At 46.5% G+C, this 9,415-nt stretch overlaps 1 protein-coding gene across 1 annotated transcript in view; it reads left to right on the top strand.

The window, feature by feature from the left end:
- Positions 1-6,590: 6,590 nt before the first annotated feature.
- The window catches only part of LOC139056318 (structural maintenance of chromosomes protein 2-like), an 84,310-nt gene continuing 81,485 nt past the window's right edge, over positions 6,591-9,415 (top strand). The window contains exon 1 of the mRNA XM_070534476.1: positions 6,591-6,757. The gene's annotated coding sequence lies outside the window, so the exon portion shown is untranslated. The remainder of the gene's footprint in view (positions 6,758-9,415) is intronic.

Here is a 9,415-nt window from a genome sequence, read left to right on the forward strand (position 1 = left end):
AGTACTTTTACCAGATCATCTGCCTTTCACTACGGCACACAGCAGTAAATCCTGATGTCACCTACGACATTAGGCTACTAAAGAAAGCTAGATTATCCTATGAATCTTTTAAAACAATTTTCCCCGTCTCTTACGGAGGCTAGGAAACGGAAATTTATGCCATCGATCTAGCATTGCAGCTGCCACCTATGCTCGTTGTTTACATTTCTTGCACCGCTCCTCCTCTTCTAGTTTCAGTATTCAAACTCAAAGCATGCGCAAATATGTTTTCTTTGGTATATTTGCGAATTTATTTGTTTACCGCCAATACAAGAGCTTTGTGCCTGCCGAAATGGCAAGACAAGCGCTGAACAGATCGCAGAAGCAGAGGACAGCGAACAGGTTATAACTAGCGCCACTCCGCTCGTACGTTCTTTCCCTAGCGGCGAAAGGGGCGAACTAGACCAGGCGTGCTGGAGGAGGGAGATCTGTGCAGGTCTGGAGTTCAGTAGGTCGTGAGACGCTGCTAACGAAAATTTGGGGCGCTATTCTGGACATTCCGCCATTTTCTTCGGTGCGTGACGTAGGCGCGACGCAAACAAAATGGCGCTGGTGGCCCAGTTTTGCTTACGTAACGTGACGCCAACTTGACGTTTCGCCTAAGAAACTGAAATGAAGGCACTGAATGTAGCGTTATCGGTAAAGCAAAACAGTTTTCCTCCGCAGTAAAAATAAAGCAGCTATCTCAAAGCGTATGATTGTTCCGTCGAAAACGCTTCGCGCTTCCGTCGTCTGCTGCGTACAAGCCGTCGTCTGCTTCAATAGCTAGGATGCGTGTCCCCGGAAAATGCAATGAGTCATCGTATGTTGGCGCCAATGCCCTTGTTTTCTTGCTTGAGACAACATACGCGACCTACCAGTGGTGATGCGCGCACGTTCTAGGCCACGTTATCGCTATTTCGTGAAACGCAAGTGACTCAGCCCGACTCGGCTGGCTCAGAAACGGCCGAATATCACCGATAGCGTTGCGGGCGCCAGAGATAACCACTAGCGCGACGCAAGCGCCGGCGCTGCCATCTCTTGTTCATTTCGCTGGTTACTCGCACCGCGGGAGGAAACTTCAAGGCGCCACCTTGCGTACATTTCTTTTTATAAATTAGAAAGAGGCCGTTGTCATAACGGATGATTGTGCGAAAAGGCATTAATCTCGATTACAATACAAATGCAGCAGTGAAAAGTGGACAACATTGCTGAAAGTTTGCTATATTCAACCAATATTATTTCGTATAAACGCGTTCTTTTAAAAAACGATGGCCCCAAACACAAATGCCAACACCACCCGAGAGCGATGCAAATACTATGAGCACGCGTTATGAACAAAAGATTTTCGTGGCGCCAAATGACGGGGAAAATGTGGCGATACGCATTCCTCTCGGCTGCCATTGCATATGGCTGCCCATTAGCATAATTCGCGCGGCTCGTCGCAGCAAGAATTATGGCGGAAAATCTCAGCAATGGCGGCCCAGCGCAACGTCACGCATCGTCAAAATGACGATTACGAAACAGCCCTTCCTGTGACGCTCCTCACGAGATATTCCTTCAGCCAATCAGCAAGCTGACATGGCGCATATCTTGGATCGCCACCACATATTCGCGCAATTGCAGATGCATTGCACTGGCTTCTGCACGCTACCACTCACATTCTTTTTGAAGCGCTAACATCACAATATATCTGCCAAGGACCAAAAAAATGTATTAGTTCATAAAATTTGCAGCTCCACGTCACGTTTCGTCATCTTGATGAAAACGCAAAATTGCATTTTGCAATACTTCCGCTTCCCGGCACAAATTTCAGAACACGTGACCTTTCGACAGCCAATCAGAGAGTAAACATGGCGGATAATGGCGGCCGTGCAGCCGCCATGCGTGTCCAGAATAGAGCCCTTGGCAGCTTTTGTCACATTGTTTGACATGCATTTGTTTACACGCTATAGTATAAACATAAAAAGAACAACAAAAATTAATAGCTAGATTGCAGCGCTATGTAATAACTGGTTGCCCGAAGAAATGTTAACAAAAGGCGCAACGAATCTGGCGCCAGATTTTGCGGGATGGTGTCTTGCGGCTGGTACACACGGCCGGTCTCGAGGGGTGCGCGCGCTTCTCTTCTTACGGCCTTCGCAATGGGGTCTGTTTCCACCTCCCACCGCACCGCGGTGGGGTCGCCACTGCCCCACTGCTCCGCCGCTGCCACCGCCGTTCACGCGGAAGGAGAACGCGCGCCCACTCCAAGTCCGTCCCGCGTGAGTGGTAACCGTCAGGTCCTGATATTTCACCCCTCTGTATTATGCAAAGACCGCGCAATTAGCCTCTTCGATTTGACAGCTAAGAGTTATAAACACCAGAATAATTACCGCGCGCTATCGCGTGCTCTTCTTCAGTATGACTGCATGGTCGCATGAGGCTTTGGTACACTCACATCAACACTTTCTACCCGTTAAATTCGGAGAGAAACAAATCTATCAGCCTCTTCAGTTTGCCTACTGACGAGTTATAACCAGTGTGTAGAATTATAAGTGACCTGAAGCGTTTATATGAGATTCCTAAGAATTCCGAAGCGTATAAAATATAGCTCCTGAAATCTCAAGCGCTGCCGTTATTGTTTTGCACGAAAGCGGATTTAGCATGAATTCATGACGCTGGACGTATTCAGAGAAACGAAAACAAATTTATTCACAGCTAAATTCAAGGTGTCCAATGCGGTGCGCTCAGATCCATAACTTCAATATGTTTTACGTTCAGAACATATCAGTTGGCCGAAACACTCTACACATCTATAGCATCGCGACTGGCGCACATCTATTGCAGATTCAGTCGGTTTAGTACATGAGTGATCAACAACTTCCCATCAAAGAAAGTGGCATGAACAACGCTGTGGAAGTGAGAAGAGCGCCAAACAAAAAAAAAAGAAAAGTTCACAGTCTGAAAAGCTTCTTGGATGGTTTATGCACATAATTAGCTGGCTTCTCGTTCCTGTCGGTGACTTTCTTGGTGTAGTTAACAAGTATTCTGAGAAATTTTTCAGATGTCAAAGAAGCAGACCTCATGGCCGGCATGGCTGTTGTCGGTTCCTTCTGAACAGCTGAGCAAACGCGAGTTTTCAAGCTGTGGCTGAATGAGGATTTGAAGTATTTCCAGAACATTTGTGCGTGGCAGGTGCAAGACAACTTTTTCAAAGAAATATACGACCTTGTCCAAGAGGGCAACAAACTCTCGTTTTGGGTAGTGCAGTCCACTGGAATCTTGGCCTTGCAGAAGAGTGTAGAGAGGACCAGCCCTCTCGCTAGTTTGAAGAAGGATATTGCAAGAGTAACATCCGAAGTCACTGATCAACTTGAGAATGTATCTAGCGAGGCTTTTTCACACTGGGCACCAGGTAGCACGGGTACTCAATGAACACGGTTGGCACAGCAGCAGGCAAAAGTTTTCTGATGCGGCACCCTCAAACGTAGTCACTCGCGAGGAAATGCCGACTGCAAACCACACTCGATGACGACTTGTCGTTGAAGACGAAATTTTCTCTGGAGACGTTTTTAAGCCACTTTGCAAACAGTTCTGAATCACTCAGGAATTGATGAAAAGAAACGCCCTGAGTCCATCTTACCCAACTGCGACTTGCAAAGCGGTACGCAGCAGTACACCATCGCCGCGTTGGATGATCAACAGCGGGCAATAAACACCGTCGCACAGCAAATAACTTAATCCGTGGAATGAACGGGTAGAAACGTGCACCAGCGCTCACAACACTAAGGGCCACGCTGCCTGCCGGCACACAGTGCGATGAGAGCACTCCCCGTCCAAAAGAGAAATATGCGAGGCTCGGCAAAAAAAAAAAAAAAAGCAAGCGCAGACCAAAGGTGACGTTTGGGCTTCGCACATAAGAGGGAAGTCAAGTTGGCAGGCTTTTTTGCACATCGTTAAGATCGGCGAATTCGGACCTTGGGAGGATTCTTAGAAAACCAACGCAAAGGCGGATGAGTCGGAATTCGAGACATAATTCGACACGCAGCTGCGAGGAATGCCGTTCGCGGAAGCAGCGGGGACAATGGCGTCGTCAGGAAGCCGAGTCAGGAGACAATACCCTCTATTCCTGACAATGTGGCGAGAAAAAGAAAGCAATGAATATGGCGGCATTGAAACTTATATGAATCTGCCGCAATGGCTCAGTGGTTGGAGTGCTAAGCTACTAAGCCATTTCTATGAAAGCGAAATTCTAGAGGCCCGTGTACTGTGCAGTGTCTGTGCACGTTGAAGAACGCCAGGTGGTCGAAATTTCCAGAGCCCTTCACATTGGCGTCCCTCATAGCCCGAGTCGCTTTGGGACGTTAAACCCCCATAAACCATAAACCATTCCGTTAACCTTCGCATTAACTAAATTCTCTACCAGCACTTAACATCGGCATGAACTATGAGACATGCAAGAAATTGACAGAAATACGACCTTCGGTATTTCAGACCGCAACATCTGTCATTTCCCTGTCATACCTTTCAGGAACGAGAGTGACTGGACCTTTGATGTTTCTATGGTTCGAATTTTTCTATGAAAACTCCGTTCACGTGTGAAATTATTGGCTGACACGTAGATAAATAATTTGCTTTTTGTTTTCTTTCGTTTCGGTGAATTGTTGAACAAGAAGCAGCGGAAAAACAGCACGAAACCAGGCGATCACCGCCCACCGCCGCAGAAGCAGGCGGGCACAGAGCGGTAGGGTCGTCGCGCTCCTGGCGGCGGCGAAAGGCGTAACTCTTGGAGAAAAATTCCCATTGCTTCCGCGGCGAATGCGAAGGCCGTAAGAAGGAAAGCGCGCGCTCCCCTAGAGACCGGCCGTGCTGGTACACTCTCAAGTTCAACAAATGGCCACAGAGGGCGAAAAAATCGACCGCGCGCCGCTGCTAACAAAGCCGACCTAGTAGCATCACCTCGGAATGCGTTCGTTAGTTCCAACATTTCCCGGTAGAGGCGTCGTAATAAGCGATATTTTATATTACAAACTTTCTCTTAGAATTACCGAAGCATTTTCTTTTACATAAAAACAGGGCAAAATTATCATTGCTAATTATATATTGTACCCTTTGTTAGTAAGTTTATTGTTTCTTCGCCATTATAAACGCAAATAGCGTTCAGCATCATCGATCTTTCACGTGACCTCTGGCCTGGATTTAAAATTTTTACCGGTATTTCCGAGTGCACGGCGGCATGGGTTCATTCGTTGGTACACTCAAGACTGGTTGCTTCTTTGTTTCTAAAACTAGTTTCTTGCGCTTCGATGTAACTTGGGGTGAAGTTACGTGTTTGCCCGGCAGTTGGGTTTCGGTCGTGAGCCATTCGGAAAAGGTCTGCATCGAAACGGGAGCTGGATTTTGCTGCGGCTGACAACGGCAATAACGGTGAGTCGTTTAACACCGCTGCTTCAATCGTTATATAATATCCGTCTCATTACCTTCCAGGCGGGCAAAAGTTAACGAACTAGATCCTGCATTACATATGGGCAGTGATGATCTCAGTTGCTGTTTCCTAAATAAACCTTTACTTGCGAGGCTGTCGTTTGGTTTACACACACAACCAGGAAAGAAAGAGCGATATCGGAACGCGCGTCTCATTTTTCATGTTATTGTAGCCGTGGTTGTAGGTGACTGAGTAGCCTTATCAATATACATATTAAACTTTTTTTTCGAGTCGGCCGGCAACATCTTTCGTCCACAAAACCGAATAATCCTTTGGTAAAATGAAGTGAAAGTACAGAATTTAATGTATTAAACAGTTGCAGGCATGATAATTCACCCATATTTCCTACTTGTTGGTTCCAAATGTTCTTGCTGTTCAGATTGGTTTACCGTACGGCATTTATTTTTGCAGTAGTGAAGCGGTGCATCACGTTCGTGCAGAAACATAATGCATCAGTTCTAATAGCTTCATGACTTTCATGCATTTGCTTGTGGAACTAGCAGTGTGATCACTTCTAGTGTATAAATGAACCCACAAATGTTCTCATTTGTGATCTTAATAGTACTTCCGCTGTTGACATGCATTGTAGTTAGGCAGACATCAATTTTATGGACAATAGCAATATTTATTTAACATGCTGCTTAAGCACCCTAGAACAGACAGTGTACATTTGCATGTGTTCTGTAGTCGCAAATCATTACAACATATATGTCACACCTTTTTGCATTTCATATTGCAAAACTTTGCTTTTTCAATTTCTGATTCAGTCAAAATTTCTGTTCCAGACATGCAGTAATGAGGACAGCACCAGTATAAAGCAACACACTCCACGCACTAAACAGAAGCTGCTGCCTGCTACAACAAGGTCATTGTGTGGACATTGGCTACTACTACAAGGTAAACAACACATGGTTCAGAAATAAATATGTTTGATCTGTGCTGTATTGGCTTGCTGTTTGCAGCAGATATGAATGTTTGTTCATATTTATGGTTCAGTATAATTGGTCCGAACATATAAAACACACATAAATTTGGCTAATCTGTGCTGTATCTCATGTGTCACCGTTTTGCCCCAACAGAGTCTATGCCAAGCACATCTTGGTCATCACAGGAGCTCCTATCTGCCGAATTTGCAAGGCTTTTACACCAAGAACAAAGAAGCACATGCACAAGAATATGGATGAGATATCAAGTCTGCAAAGGACTGTGTTAAGACTGCAAAGAGCTTCAGCCACCATTCCACCAGCACGGACATTTGGCTGAGTCATCCAGGTAACTCAAAAAGGACTTTCTAGAAATTCTTCGTCTTCAGATGCACCTGCAACATCTGACCAAGCACGGACGACGCTGGCCAAAAGATTGAGTTCCATCAGTTTGCCCTTAATCAGCTTCCTAGCCATGTTAATACCGTTTGTGCGAAGTGTAATTTTTCTTCTATAAATGCAAGCTTTCTCATTGCCCATTTTTGTTAGAGGTCATTCATCCTCATCCAAATATAAAGGTCAACCGATTCTTCGCTGATACTTAATACCAGTCACTGTCTAGCAGCCTAACATATCTGTAGCAGTATCTTCTAGTGTATGTTGTCATGCGCAATTACTCTCCTGAAATAGCTGATGCAGCATCGGCATGCGTCTTGCATTAACCTATGCACATGTGCTATGCACCATTTTACTTTTCTTGATGTTTTTAGCCTTCAATGCTTGCAGAGCAGAGTGGCTTCTCTCTTGAATGCAAGCTTTCTCATTTTCCATATTCCTAGTCTCGTTGATGATTGCTCCTCTTCCTTGATAGCCTGGGTCTTTGTGCAAGCTACAGTGAAGTGATTGATTGCAGAATCTGGTTTTGCTGCCACACTTGGTTGTGGTAACTGTGTTACGTTTCTCAGATGTGGGGGCCTGGTCAGTTGCATTGGTAAGCAGTCCCTCGAGGTAAGCATTTGCTCCTGCAGTCCGCAAAGCGACATAGACTCCCAGTATACACACACCATAACAGGTGCGCCCCGTTCGTTCTGGCCTGCTGCAGCCATGGGCAAATTGTGCTTGTCGCCTACCTCGGCCATGATTTGCTCAAAACAGAGACCAGCATATGTGCTTACATGGTTCAAAGTGTATGAAGTTGATAGCCGTATGGGTGGAAAGGCCCGCAAGAATGGCTGCCGAAGGTGATGCCCACAAAAGCGACTTGTCCACATTGCGACAAAGTGGGACACAAAGTGTGAGCCACACATAGCGGCCCCCGAAAGAAAATAAATGTGCAGGTTGGAAAGGAGTTAACGCTAAAATGCCGGGTAGTCCATGTCGCTGTGTTGGTTTCGGCAGCAGATGCCTGCGTCACCTGATTGCTTCGCAATGGAAGTTGCTCATCTTCAACGGCAACTGTTGGTTGAAACAGGTGTAAGGCTCTGTCCAATCTGTTTGTACCGCAGGTTGTCGCTCGTTACCAGACCACCACATGTGACAAAGGCAAGCATTATGCCTGTAAGATGGTTCGTAGCCAATGTATAATGTATTGTCTGAACCTCATGCAGTGACTGATTGCCGTTTAATTTTGCTGTTATGTCACTTGGTTACGGTCGCAGTTTTATGTTTTTCGAATATTGCGGCCTGGTCGGTTGCACTGGGAAGCAGCCTCTCGTAGTAAGCATTTGATCCTGCAGTCTGCACAGCGACATAGACTCCCAATTTATGCACACCGTGATTCGTGCTCCCCGTTCACCCTTTCCTGCTGCAGCTATGGGCAAATTGTGCCTCTGGCCTTTCTCGGCCGCGATTATGCATGAACGGAGACCAGCATAAGTGCTTACATGGTCGGACGTGTATGAAGTTGGGTGGAAAGGCCCGCAAAAGTGGCTGATGAAGTGAACTAGGGTGGTTGCTTGGGCTAGTTGGTAATTCATGATCAAAAATAATGTACAGCGCAAAGTACAAGGACAGTGATAGACGACATACACAGCGCTGACTTCCAACAATTTTTTTTTTTCTGCTGATGAAGGTGATGCCCACGAAAGCGACTTGTCCATATTGAGACAATGTGGGACACCATGTGTGAGCCACACATTAGCGGCCTCCATAAGAAAAGAAACATGCAGGCTGGAAAGGAGTCAATGCTAAAATGATGGGTAGTCCATGTCGCTGTGTAGGCTGCGGCAGCAGATGCCTGCGTCACCCGACTGCTTTGCACTGCAAGTTGCTCATCTTTAACAGCGACTGTCGCCGCAAACAGGTGGGACACTCTGTCCAATCTGTTTCTGCTGCTGGTTGTTGCTCGTTAGTAGACCACCACGTGCGACGAAGTCGGGCACTACGCCTTCAGGCAGGCAGCTCAATGTACCCTAAGAGACCCGTGTATGTGAATGCTCACTGTTGCCATATGGTTCGTCGCCAATGTATAATGTATTGTCTGAACCTCATGCGGTGACTGATTGCTGTTTAATTTTGCTGTTATGTCACTTAGTTATGGTCGCAGTGCTATGTTTTTCGAATATTGCGTCCTGGTCGGTTGCACTGGGAAGCAGCCTCTCGAAGTAAGAATTTGATCCTGCAGTCTGCACAGCGACATAGACTCCCAATTTACGCACACCGTGATTCGTGCTCCCCATTCACCCTTTCCTGCTGCAGGAATGGTCAAATTGTGCCTCTGGCCTTTCTCGGCCGCGATTAGGCATGAACGGAGACCAGCATAAGTGCTTACATGGTCGGACGTGTATGAAGTTGGGTGGAAAGGCCCGCAAAAGTGGCTGATGAAGGTGATGCCCACGAAAGTGACTTGTCCATATTGAGACAATGTGGGACACCATGTGTGAGCCACACATTAGCGGCCTCCAAAAGAAAGAAACATGCACGCTGGAAAGGAGTCAATGCTAAAATGATGGGTAGTCCATGTCACTGTGTAGGCTGCGGCAGCAGATGCCTGCGTCACCCGATTGCT

This window comes from Dermacentor albipictus, chromosome 2 (assembly GCF_038994185.2).
Source record: "Dermacentor albipictus isolate Rhodes 1998 colony chromosome 2, USDA_Dalb.pri_finalv2, whole genome shotgun sequence".
NCBI lineage: Eukaryota > Metazoa > Arthropoda > Arachnida > Ixodida > Ixodidae > Dermacentor > Dermacentor albipictus.